Genomic DNA, 14,675 nt, shown 5'->3' with positions numbered 1-14,675 from the left:
ATCTTCTCAGCAGGATGATCAAGCATGACATCGAAAGGAAGCTTATCAAGCAGAAGGTTACTTTCTTAAATGGTCTAAGGTCTGAATGGAGAGCAGTGGTGTCTACAGTCAAAGCCCATGAGTAGTTTAAATCATATTCTTTGGCGAAAATGGTGGGTATTCTCAAGTCCCAGGAGAAGATTGTACTACAGGAGAAGAACGTTGTTTCAAGCCTTGGTTCGCTGGCCCTCCTGTCAAAAAGTAAAGTTGCAATGGAGGATGAAGACCTTAACTTGGAGGAGTATGACCTCACGTCTGAGGATTATGCTATGATGGTGTCTAACCCCAAGAGGTTCATAAAGAAGAGATTCCCCAACAATAAAAACCGAAACTGGCAGGGGAGTTATAGTTCAGAAAAAGTTAACAATGAACCGAAGGTTGAAGAGCCCAAGAAGGAACCGAAGGCTGATGGTGATTCTGGAGTAAGCTGTTACTACTGTGGTGGGAAAAACCACTATGCTAAAGATTGTGTCCTTAAGAAGATGGCTGAAAAGGATGATGAAAAGGATGAGGAAGCTGTGCTGCAGAAAAGGCTTGATGAGATGAGAAAGAAGAAGTCTACCGCTAACCCTTCTATGAATGCTCTTATTGTGCAGGGTTCGGTTGCTGATGACGAGTTCGGTAGAGTGGAAGTTTGGTCTACTAACTCAGAAGACGATGAAGTGAGGAAGCCTACTCATGGAAAGGCTTATGAGGCAAAGGAGGAGAGAAGTGGAGGAAGATGCTTCATGGTGTCTGATGTATCTCAGATGAGGGGATACAACACCGATAGTGGAAGCAATGAACCGAAGGTGCAAGAGGACATGTGCTTTACGGCCAAACCACTCAGCCAGCAGTTCAATGAGCTTGATGAACTGATAAAGAAGGTACAATCGGTTTTTGTTTCATTTAAAGTACCACAATCCTCATATGAGAAAGAACTAAAAAATGTTAATACAAGAATTTCTCATCTTGATAGTAGCTTAACTCAAAGTCGTGTCACCAATTCTAACCTAACTGATCAATTAAGCAGTGTGTCATCGAAGAGTGAGGAGCGGCGCATGTGGATCGAGTTGAAGGAGTCTGAATTAGTTAAAATTAAGGACGAAAACATTTATTTACAAAGAGACAATTTAAAGTTGTTAAAACAGCGGAATGTTTTTTGTTTAATTGCAAAACGTCTTTATTCTAATATTACTCAGCTTCACTTAGACTGTGAAATAGGCCAAAAGATCCATCGCATGATTTTGCCCTTCCTGGAGTTTAAGGAGGATGAAATTGATGCCGAAACTTATAACTGTGAGAGTGTGATATCATCTGATGATGTCAATCCGACCTACATGTACGGACTGGACAAAATTGAATCTTTCATTAAATCCAAGGACCACAAGGACATGCTCAAAAACCTTTTGGATGAAAATGATAGACTTAAACTGAGAACCGAAACCATACAAAAATTTGACTCTTTAAACGCCAACGTAAGCTCAGAAAACAAAATTGATGTTGAAAATGCATCTGAGCTTAACGAGGACGACAACATGAGTGAAATTTCTGTAGAGGACACGGTTGACTGCTTAGAATTTGTGAAAAACGAACCTGAAAACCACAAGAATCTAATTTCTGAAAATTCAGTGGAGTTCGCTCAATTGTCCCAACAAAAGTCCCCGATCTTAGTAGAGAAAGCGGTTGTATATCAAAAGGTCCAGACCACTCTAAATCAAGTGTACAAGGTCACTGGCGTAACCGAACATCAGACCGCTGAACTCACAGCTATTGTAAACGAAGACAATGCTGATGGATGTGATGAGTTCTTCTGGTCAGCTCCAATCGATAATGCAGATGAAACGGTGGGCTTATCAGAAAGAACCTCTTGGATGAGTAAATGTAGATACATACCTGAACCCTTAAATAAGCCAGATAATTTCGATGAGCCTAGTACCAGCGGTACAAAAGATATTCATCCGGAGAATGAAAATTCGGCAACAGAAGACGTTCCCTCTACCTCCTCAGTGCAAAATGAAACTCCTACAGTTCAAAATGAACCAGCCAAGGAGAAACCGAAAATGAAGGCTAATGTTCATCATCAACCGAAGCAGATGAGGAATAAGAAACGAGAAAGGAACCAAAGATACAGGAAGAATCTCTCTGAAAGGAGACAATTCTGGCAATCCCAGAATGCATACTTCTCACATCAAGACAAGAATCTGAAGTATGAAAACAATCCTGTCGGAAAACCTGAGAGTCACAACAACCAAAAGCCAAGGTTCGGTTCACAAGAAAATACCAACCGAAAGCCAAGGTTCGGTTCACAGGAAAATACCAACCGAAAGCAAAGGTTCGGTTCTGAGAATGACTTCAACCGAAAGCAAAGGTTCGGTTCTGAAGTCAAAAGAGATCAAAGCTCTAAGGTGAGTCCCTCCAATGATCAAAAGCAAAAGGGTCACCTAGAGTCTCCAGCCAAGAAGTCTTCTCAATCTAACCCCACTCCTTTTCATTCATCCACTTCTTCTAATTCTTCCAATTCGTCTTCATCTAGCTCTAAAGCTTGCTCTGTTCGTTCTCAAAAATGTAATTCATCGGCTGAACAAAAGGGCAAACAGAAGGTCTCTTCATCCACACCAGAGTCTAAACCAAACATACCAAATCCTAATAAAATAAAAGTTTTTACCATTAAAAAGAAAGATGAAACAACACTTATAAAACGAACATATCTTGTTGACATCTCTCTTACTGTTCCTGTTCCCATGAAAAGCTCACGTGGACCCAAGAAACTTTGGGTTCCTAAATCTGCTTAATTTTTGCAGGTTATGAGTGATGAGCAGTTCGACGAAGAATGGTACATCGATAGTGGCTGCTCACGTCACATGACAGGGAGGAAAGAGGAGCTCAGGGAATACAGGTCTCTTGCAAATGGTGGCAATGTCAAGTTTGGAAATAATTCTTTCGGCACCATAAAGGGATACGGGATGATAACAAATGGTGACTTTAGTATAAGGAAGGTGGCTTATGTGGAAGGACTCCAACACAACCTCATCAGTGTATCTCAGCTTGTTGGAGGTACAGGTCTTAAAGTCTCATTCGATGATGAAGGTTCTGAAATTATTGAGAAAAAGACAAAGAAGGTAATTCTCAAATCGGAGCGAAAGGGTGAAATGTTTCCTCTAAACCTGAAACCCATCAAAGGAAACCCAGCTATATGCCTGTTATCAAAAGCTCAATCTGACGAAAGTTGGTTGTGGCACCGAAGACTCTCTCATCTCAACTTCAAATATATCAACCGACTTGTCACTGGAGGTCATGTTAGGGGTCTTCCATTGCTCAAGTTCGACAGAGATCATTTGTGTGCTGCATGCGAAATGGGGAAGCAGAGTCGTCAAAGTCACCCATATGTAATTAACACAAAAGTTGTTGAACCACTCGAATTACTTCATATAGATTTGTGTGGTCCTTCATCTATCGAAAGCATCGGTGGTAGCAAGTATATTCTTGTTATTGTTGATGACTTTTCCAGATTTACATGGGTGTTCTTTCTAAAGCTCAAATCTGAAGCGACTCATAAGCTGAAAGTGTTCATCAAGCAGATTGAAGTACAGCTCAAGAAGGTCGTTCGCAACATTAGAAGCGACAATCGTCTGGAATTCAGGAATAGGGAGTTTGAAGAATTTCTTGCAGAAAAGGGAATAAGTCACAACTTCTCAGCTCCCTACACACCACAACAGAACGGAATTGTCGAAAGACGAAACCGATCTTTATGTGAAGCTGCCCGAACTATGCTAAGTTTCGCTTCCTTACCTCTTTATTTTTGGGCTGATGCTATTTCTGCTGCTTGGTTTACACAGAACAGGTCTTATCTTAACAAACGATTCACGCTCACACCATACGAGATTCTCAATAACAGAAAGCCTAATGTGAAATTTTTCCACGTGTTCGGCTCACGGTGTTTCATCTTCAACTCTAAAGAACACCGCAACAAGTTCGACGTCAAAGCCGACGAGGGAATCTTTCTGGGATACTCTCTCACATCCAAGGCATACAAAGTCCTAAACAAGCGTTTGAGAAAAATTGAAGAGACATATTACGTGACCTTTGACGATGGCTATGTCAAAAGGCTACAAGAAGACACCGCCGGGGAAATCTTTCCTCAAACTGGGCAAGTCACTGTCTCAATCGCTAATTTATACGATAAATTTCTGGAGCTCTTTGACGAACCAGAGAAAGCTTCTCTCTCAGAAGCAGGTGTAGCAGACAACAAGGTCGACCACATGAAGCAAATTGACGAAGAAGCTGCCAAGAGAATGAATGAAGGAGGATCGACTACTGATGACCCTCCATCCAACAATGCTTCAGTCGAGGGGGAGCCAAGCTCACAAGTCAAGGGGGAGCCAAGCTCACAAGTCAAGGGGGAGCCAAGCTCACAAGTCGAGGGGGAGCCAAGCTCAAATGTCGAGGGGGAGCCAAGCTCTACAACTGCAACCGAAAGTGCTTCTCCAACCGAAGGTGTATCAATGCCTGTTAGGCCAGCATCACAAGAAACTCCTGAACCTCAAGTTTCTCAAAGCTCATCAATCGAGGGGGAGCATGATGATATGACGCTTGACTACGACAGCCAATCTGAGCCAGAAGAAATGATCAATGCTGAACTAGACCCAACCTTTGATCCAAATTACCCTCCTCTTACCAAATGGACCAGAGATCATCCTATCTCTCAAGTAGTTGGTGATGTCTCCGAAAAGGTTCTGACCCGATCACAACTGAAAGCAAAACAGACATCCTTATTTTCAAAGTTTGAGTTTTGTATGTTTAACTCATTCGTATCAAAAGTTGAACCGAAGACAGTTAACATTGCCCTCGATCACTCTGATTGGGTTCAAGCAATGCAAGACGAACTGAACGAATTTGAAAGGAACAAAGTCTGGCGCCTCATTCCAACTCCTCCGGATGCTTCGGTTGTTGGTCTCAAATGGGTCTTTAGGAACAAATTGGACAAGGAAGGGAATGTAATAAGGAATAAGGCTCGTCTGGTAGTAAAGGGATATTGTCAGGAGGAAGGGATTGATTATGAAGAGACTTTTGCTCCAGTAGCTAGGCTAGAATCTGTTAGAATATTTCTGGCTTATGCTACTCACAAAAACTTTGAAGTTTTCCAAATGGACGTCAAGTGTGCATTTCTTAATGGAGAACTTGAAGAAACCGTGTATGTGGAGCAACCTCCTGGGTTCGTGAATGAAAAATATCCAAACCATTGCTATATTCTGGATAAAGTTGTGTATGGCCTTAAACAAGCTCCGAGAGCCTGGTATGAAACACTAACAAAATTTTTAAAGATGTCTAAGTTCAAACAAGGTTCGGTTGACCCAACCTTCTTTCGCAAAAAGGAAGGTAACCACCTTATGATAGTTCAAATTTATGTCGATGACATTATCTTTGGCTCTACGAATCCCAGCTTAACAGCTGAATTCAGAAAGTTAATGGAGACTAAATTTCAAATGAGCTCAATGGGTCCTATTAACTTTTTCCTTGGTTTAAATATTAGACAGGGACCCGAAGGCATCTTTATCAATCAGGAAGCTTACACGAAGACTCTCCTAGCAAAGTTTGGGATGATGGGAGACTCAAAAGTCAAAGTCCCAATGGCATTCGGCACCAAACTGACTCCATCCCTAGACAAACCAGCTGTCGATATCACGCTCTATCGCCAAATGATTGGCTCACTAATGTATCTTACTGCTAGCAGGCCTGACATCATGTTTTCTGTGTGTTATTGTGCTCGATTTCAGGCAAACCCACACGAACCTCACATGCTTGCAGTGAAGAACATCTTACGCTATCTCAAGCGAACCACCTCTTTAGGTCTATGGTATCCTTCCAACTCAAGCTTTTTCGTTCAAGCCTATTCAAATGCAGACCTTGGAGGGTGTGGACTCGACAGAAAAAGCACAACTGGTGGCTGTCAATTCCTTGATGGGAAGTTGGTCAGCTGGCAATCCAAGAAACAAATGTGCGTGTCGTTGTCTACTGCCGAAGCGGAATACATTGCCGCTGCATCCTGCACATCCCAAGTGATTTGGATCCAGAGTCAACTTCGCGACTATGGACTCAATATGAAGAAGATCCCACTATATTGTGACTCTGAAAGTGCAATTAGGATCTGTCATAACCCAGTGCAACACTCTAAAACCAAACACATAGCACTGAGGTATCACTTCATCAAAGATTACGTGGAAGATGGAAACGTCGAAGTTCATTTCGTAAGAACCACTGATCAACTGGCTGACGTCTTTACCAAAGCTCTTCCTGAAGCATCATTCAACAGAATACTGCAAAGGCTAGGTATGATGGAATCAGAGTCAGTACCTCAAAGTATCTCTCAGCCTCAAACGTAAGAAGCGAAACCAACCGAACGTTCGGGTTCGGTTAAACCATCTGATTTGCTCATCTCTTCAAAGGTAGTTTTTCTTGGTTGTATATTACTTGTACAAAATTGTTTTTCTTAATATTGAAAGTATTTTCCAATTCTATGTCTGAATCCCTTGGTTTCTTAAAATTTTCCAAAACCGAAACCTACCGAAGGTTCGGGTTCGGTTTTTCAAAATTTTGTGGAACCGAAACCAACCGAAGGTTCGGGTTCGGTTTTTCAAAATTTTCTGCAACCGAAACCAACCGAACGCTCGGGTTCGGTTTTTCAAAATTTTTCCTAACCGAATGCAACCGAACGTTCGGGTTCGGTTTTTCAAAGTTTTTTAACTCAGTTTTTTTTTTCTTACTTATTTTTTTTAATTTTTTATTTATTTTTTTCTTACTTATTTTTTTATATAAATCTCAAAAACTCCAAAAATATTTTTTTAATTTTTTATGTGTTCGTTCGTTTATGGGAATATAGATGTTGGCTTAATTAAGTGTCCCTAGAAGCATGCTGCTGTATGTGTCCCAAGCCTCATAAGATTTTGAATAATAGCCTTCATGACCTGGTATACACAAACCTTGTCTTCCCAATCAGGCTAACACATTTATTCTAATCGTGAGCTACCTCACTCTCTTCTCACATGAGTTAAGAGTTTTTCTGCTTGGTCCTTTATTTCGCAGCAGAGGTACTTTATCTTCTTACGCCATCTCCATTACATTTCTCCATTACATTCGTTTCCTCAACGTAACCCTTGAGACTCTCAGAAATTACCACTGAGGTTTATGGTTACACAACATCTGTGTTTATGATCTTAGTTTCGTGTCACTACGAGCTGAGTGAAACCCAAAATTCAACACCAAATCTGAATTGACGGTGAACAATTAATTTGCTCAAGTTTTCACCAAAGAATTGACGAATGTACCTTCATGAAATCTCAAATTTTATTTTGTGTGATTCCTATGAAATTGTTAAACACCATAACATTTCTTCCCTTGGGATCCAATTTTTAATTTTTTTCTGAGATTTTATATTTTTCCAAGCCAATTTAAAATACATTCCTACCTACTTGTTCAACAGACTACACTGGTCTCACAAGTACTTTGTTCACTTTCTTTCTTATTTCAAGATTAGAATTGTTGAATCAAAGCGAAAGCCACCCTTATTTAGCCTAATTAAAAGAAGCCTTTCAACATTTATTAATAAGTGTTTGATCGTAATTCAACGGGAATCCACACTGACACTTTAAGGTCTCTCTTGACCTTGAAGGAAGAGATTCGTGCCCGGGATCATCAGTTTCGTGTCATTATTGACATCACAGAAAATCCTTAAAAGAGTTGCTTTATTTCTTTTCTTTTTACACTCTTTGCACGAAAATCTTTGATTTTCCAAATCTCCGTTACTAATTATTACAGGCTGTATTATTACTTTGGTGGTTAATTGTGAAGCTGTGGTCAAAAATACACCACGTGGTTGTTCAATTCAAAAGATGCCATTTAAACAGATAAGACGAAAGGTTGCTGACGCGGCAGGAGTTAAACGGATTGAAATTCAAACGACGGTAAAAAAGGGGGCGCGTGTGAATTTGAAACGCCCATACTTTTACTGACATCATGGACGCGTGTGTGAAATCCAAGCGACATCCCTCTGGCATTTAAAGGCACGTGAGGATTTGAACCGATTTTCTTCTGAAACGGCGCTTGTTGGGTGGCGTGATCCTAGGAATCTGACACTCTCTCTCCTACGTGATCATCGCATAGAAGATATGAAACGATTTTTCTCTCTCCATTCCCTCACTATAAAAGGCAGTCTAAACTCTCATTTACCTTTTTACTGCTTCCGAATTTTCTAGAGAGCAAAAACTCCCCAAAGCTTCACTGTTCATCTTCTTCTTCTACTACCTTCAACAATGGCAGAATCATCATCAGTCCATGCTACATCACAAATCCTTCCCATTCGTCCGCAACAATGCCTGGTGATCGATCTCAACCCTATGGCGTACAACTCCTACATGTCGCCGATCATCGAGTGCCTGAAGTACTCCCAAATCGCTACGGCTCTCTCCAGAATCGAGTCTGTACCCATGGTGGCCCTATCGCAGGTTTATGCGACTGCTTATTATGACAAAGCGGTCGACCGGGTGTTCTTCGAGATTGCTGAACACAAGACATCAGTTTCTCGACAACGTTTCTGCACCATGCTAGGGTTGGCTGTTGACCCATCGAGAATAAACCCGGAGACGATTCCGGTTGGGTATCTGTATAACATGTTTTACAACATGGGGTACACGGAGGTTCTCACCTCCGTCGCAAAATTCAAGAAGTCCTGCTTGCCGCCACAGTGGAACGGCATGTTCACGGTCCTCTTCAAGGGCTTGTCGGAACGGAGCTCAGGATCCGACGGGGCTAGTCGACTTTTCTCGTCGATCATGTATGCAGTCTACAACGGGGTCAATTTGGACTTTGGGATGGTCCTCTGGCAACAGCTCATCCAGAGCCTTTCTTCATCATCACGACACTCTGAGGTGTCGCTGGCCCGGTTCTGGATTTTAATCACAAAGTGGGCGATGGACAAGTTCGACATTCCCACTACTGCAGGTGCATCGATGTCTTCTGTCGGTACGTTCCACACCAAGAAGATCATCGTCTCGATTGCATCCAAATTCTCATTCATTGGCTCTATTCCGGAGACAATGTATGGCGACGTCCCCTCTGACAGCAGACTTATCCGGACGATCAAGGAATTCAGGGAAACTGGTCCTAAGGAACTTACACTGAGATGCTAAAGTCAATCCATGATGCTGACAAACCGGTGACCAGGGGAAAAAAGGCGGACAAAGGGAAGCAAGCGACCAAAGCTCCTAAGGGTCCTTCTCCCAAGAAGATGAAACAGCCTAAAGCTGCACAGTCCCCACAACCGAAGAGGAGGAAAACTCAACAAAAGCGAAAGCTTGTAATTCCCTCTTCTTCGAGTGACTCAGAGAACGAGAGTTCGGATTCGGACGGCTCTCAAGGAGGCGAAACCCCTCAACGAGGCAACACACCACCTCGGTCTCCTACCCCAGATATGGAAATCCACAACTCACCCGTTCCTTCACCTCCTCCAACCATTCCTACTTCCATTCCGACCATAATCCCCATTACCACTATTCCTCCAACATCTTTTCCTATACCACCACCCATTTTCACAACTGCAACCGAAACACCACCAGTAACCCAAACCCCACCCGTAACCAAACCACCTCAAACCGAAGCCCAGCATACAACCGATCCTACCCAAACTCAACCACCACCTCAAACCGAAACTCAACCACCACCCGAAACTAACCCCACACCCACTCAACCTGAACCTACCAAACCAACCACACCCCCAGCTTCACCACCTCCACAATCTCCAGATAATGCCTCTGATGGAGATAACCCATTTCTTGGCGGTGACAACATGAACTTTGATTCGGTCTACTATAGTCCGTTTTAAGTTCAAAGTGATGAAGAGGATGATGCTCCAGTGACAAAGAAGCATCTTAAGGAGCTCAACGAGAAGGTTGACCTACTTCTCGCCTCATCTTCCAACCAACAGTCCTCTCTTTCTGAAGTTGCACTTCAGAAGATTGTTGATACCTTCTCCAGGGCTCAACATGATTCGGTAGCCTCAGCCACTGCCGCAATAGGCGCCTCAACCAAAGCCTGTGAGGCAGCGACCGAAAAAGTCGATAAACTATTCTCCGACGCTTCTCTCCTGTTGAAATCGTTACAGGAAAGCGCCGACGCCACGAAGACATCTTTGGAACCAATTGTGCAGCAATTGACAAAGTTTGTTTCTACAGAGTTGACCTCGTTCGCTACACTTCGCCAATCTCTAAGCGACGACAACTCGGCCTTTCGTGCCTCCATCGATGAGCGCCTCGCTAAGCTTCAGGAGGATCTCGCAGCTGAAAATTCACTGATGGACGTTCTGGTGAGCAAAACAACCGCCCTCAAGATCAAGAGCATGCAGCTTTCAAACTCACAACAACAACTTGAAGCTCTTCGATCCGAAAGGGAGGTCATCAAATCTTGTGTTTCGGATGTACACGCTGCTTTATCAAACATCCTAGAAGCACACGATCCTATTCTCAACCATTCGGTGAGGCGAACCCTTGCTGAAAAGCTTTCTCCTGCCATGGACCTTCTCAGCAAAATCGAAGGCCTACCTAGTTTCGTGTCCAATCCGAAACAAGGGGGAGAAGAGAAGAAAACCGGATCGAAACCACCTCCTTCCTCCAAAGCTACTCACACAACCGAACCACCTCCGACTGGGAATGCTTCGGGTTCGGGTGTGAAGGACAAAGGGAAAAACATAGCTGAGGAAGAAGATGAAGATGAAGATGATGAAACCATTGTTGACATGTTGAAACGAAGGAACAGTCGCAATATGGATGACGATGTTAATCGTGTGGCGCGAGAGACTGAAGAAGCCGAACGCAAGCAGAAGGAAGCCCACGATCTCCTCGAGAGTAGGAAGACTCTCTTCCCTGCCTGGACTCGGGAGCGTTTGATCAAAGAGGCCATAGATACTCCCATCATCTTATGGCTCGAGCCGGTTATCTCGTTCGACTGTTACAACTCTGTCGACTCGCAGTTCGACATGCCGCTGACTCGAAAGGCGTTTACCTTCCACGCCTTCTCAAATATCTCTGAAGTCCCTCATCCAAATGCTGAACTTGATAGGGAGCTCATTGACTTCTATCTGAAGGTTGCTCGTCCTCAGTATCTTACTTGGAGCGCCCAGAAGATAGTAAACGTTCGGGTACTGAAGCCTTACACCGAAGGGAGGTTCATAAACGTTCGGTTCAAGGTTATTCGAGGATCTGCAAAGACTGCTCATCATATCTCCCTGGCAGATCTACCGAACTTAAATCCTCATGATTAGATTGTCCTGCATAATATCCTTTTGACAAGTGAAGCCGAATATGGTCCCATTATAGACCATATCAAAAGGATGTTAGTCTGCTACATCATGGAGGTTGCCCTAATGGATCAGGAGGTTGCCACAGTCTTCAAGAAGAAACCGAAGATAGCTCCTGTGGGATCGGCCAGTGATCTCAACCAAATGCAAATGGGCAAGATCGACTCGAGACGCAACTCGGTTATGTTCACTAGAGCAAAAGGACAGAAATGTCTCTTTGCTTTAGCTGACAAACACCTTTACACCATTGCTTGTCTGGAGCATGTGTTATCGATCATCAAGAGGTGTAAAGAGAATTCAGCTGATGATGTCAAGTACTTCGAAGACATGATCCAGTGGTACGTCAGGTTTAGACAGACAATACTCTCTCTCACCAAATGTCTGTTTAACACCGTGAAGAGGAAGGTACCTGCTTCAGCTGCTGGCCCAAGTAACAAGTGAAGATCTCGCTCCAATTAACGCAAAGGGGGAGATTGTTGGGCTGAAGATTTTGGTGAAGTTTGCGTCAATTGGGCTCGGCAGTTTATTTATTTATTTTGTATTCCGGTTTGGGCCTGTCCAACCGAGAGCCGTTTATGTTTATTATATAAGTATATGCTTGCATGCATATTAGGTTAATGATTGAACGATTCATCTAGAGCAGAACGATAGTATTTCCAGATTTCTTTAATCGTTTTGTAACCTACCAATCCTCTACAATTGATGTTCTTAATCGAGCTCTTCTGAGGATTTTGTTTTAATCATTCGACACGATTGATTCACTCTTGCCTTATATTTATTATCGTGTTCTTGTTGTTTTTATAACTAATTACATGTTTAAGATCTAATCGATCTTCATAGATTAAAGTTTTAATCTCTTCACACCTCCTTGAGCAGTGTTATGTTGTCTTCCTGTTGCTGAGCCACCTACTACATCAATATCTTCATCATGGAGAAGCGTTCGTTATTAGAGATTGAAGCAGGAGGATTATGGGATCCTAAGGATCCTAGATTCCCATGGATAGTGATTAGAGAAGTGTTCTTCTTTGATACATTGGAAGTTTCCTTTTACCAGGAGGTTTGCTTTGGGGTGGTGGACAATTTTTTGAAGCAATAGGAGGAATATATAAAGAATATAGGGTTGGATGTATAGACATGGATTTCGAGAATTATGAACACCACAGCCCCACAGTGGGCACCAAATTGTTTTGGTCAAAAATCGATGCAATGTTATTCAACCAAATTGTATAAGAGGTTGTGGTGTTATAACTAGTACTATTATGAAGTTGAGATCGAAGTAACATGAGAGGTTTACAAGGAAAGCCCTTGATCATTGATAGGAACTCTGTCACAAAAACTTAGGAGGTGATAAGGATATCATTCCTTGTTAATTGTATTGATTTTAAACATAGGTTATAGAAATATAAGTAAGTATATGACTACAAATGTTGCAGTAGGTCTAAGTGTGCTTGTAGTGTTCACAATACATGTGTATTTTTGGTCTAATCTAAGTAACTAAAAGTCTGATATTCCCGGGGTCCTCTTGAATAAGTATTTGCACGTTGCTTTCACTTGGTATTCTCGGGTCTTAAGCCTGCTTGAAATGTTTCTTCATTGAGAATAAGTCTTATGTTGACTATTTCTGCACATATGAGAAAAAGAATAGAAATATATCCGTTAATTTTGTTAGAAAAATAATATTAACAAAAGTTAGGATCCTGAGGTTTCCTTAAGATCTAGGATCCCGAGTAGGACTGGGGATATTGCCCTTAAAATCATGCATTGGGTCCTCTTGGTGATTTTCTCTTCAAATCACATTGTATACATTTTGGATTCTCTGATGAAGTTTGTGCAAAATCCTGTCGACAACTACTACTTGCTCACACTTCAAGAAATGTAATAAATTTCTTAGTATAGCATGAAAATAACATTCTTTCTATAAAGTTGAATACAACTCTATTGCTTTTTTATTTTTAGGGATTTTGCGAGGTATGAAAAGAACACATAAATTCCAGTTGTATGGATGCTCGTTGAGTAATTTATCTTATTACTTATCCACTAGTTAAATGTTGTAATTTCATTTTTTTGATTTATGTTTACTTTCTATAACAATTTAGTGCAACCAAGTCGACGTATCTGAGAGTGAGCTGAGTGGACACTATATCATGAATTGGATGTTTGATTTTTTGTTGAACGGACAACACGGATTTCCGAGTAGATTAAGTACTTGAAAAAATATTTTCTTCTAAAGCAAGAAATAAACTGTTTTTAGTAGTTTTAATTTTATTTTCATGTCGTTTGGTACTCTTCGCAATGACAAAACTCCATTGGAGGAAAAGGCGTTGGTTACAATTCTTGCTACATGGGGCCATATTCTAAAAGATTTTATGAATGATGTGCTTGTCTAAAAGTGCATATAAGGTTAGTTGTTAATCTGTATAACATCCTACTTTTAGTTTAATGATTGTTTCTTAAATTTAAATGTTTTGAAATTTTAGACAAAAAACTAATTATTTGTTGTGTTTCGTTTTTCAGTGATGATGAAGGATAGTTGTTGTGTTTTGTTTTTCAGTGAGGAAGGATGATAGTTGCAACATTTGATTATCAGACAATCCCGCTGTATAGGATAATAATTTCTTTTTTGAAAATTTTTATGTAAGTTTTATGTAGTATGAAATGACCAAATCAATGAGTTTTTAGCAACACTTAGACGTGTTTTTATCAATGACTATAATGATTGGTTATTTAGCATGTTTATATTAATATAATTTGTTCACCAATGCATGCCTTTTAATTTGTTTTGAATGCGTGATTTGGATGTAAATATCGGTTTCTACTTTTTATCAACTATGTTTTTTACATCATGGTTATTTGAATGGAATTGTTGCCAGTTTAATTCTTATAACCATGCTTCAGTTTACATATGACCCGGTTTCGTGTCTGGTTCTGAAATTACATCCATTTTTTTAAGATAAAAAAAGAACTGATTATTTGAATGGCACTGGTGCATATTTAGTTGTTATATGACCTAGTTTGGGGATTGGAACCAGACTCTTATCTCCTTATATAACCCGGTTTTTGTGGCAGTACAGCGTCCTATCTTCTTGTATGGTCCAGTTTTGTGCGTACAATCATGTTCTTTTGAGGCCGATAGGAGCCGGTTTTAAAACTAAGTTTTATTTCTTTTTTACATAGGACTTGTTGGCTATAAGACCCGATTTAAAACATGGTTATTTAATTGAATTAGTCGGGTCCTATAAGTTTTTTTGTAGTAGTGACTATCGAACCAACCACTTGATATAAACATTTCAGTACTTGTATGTGTGAATGT

The sequence above is a fragment of the Lactuca serriola genome, chromosome 3 (assembly GCF_051521515.1).
Source record: "Lactuca serriola cultivar US96UC23 chromosome 3, Lser_US96UC23_V15, whole genome shotgun sequence".
Lineage (NCBI taxonomy): Eukaryota > Viridiplantae > Streptophyta > Magnoliopsida > Asterales > Asteraceae > Lactuca > Lactuca serriola.
The sequence above is the reverse complement of the archived record's forward strand: the minus strand, read 5'-3'. Positions refer to the sequence as shown.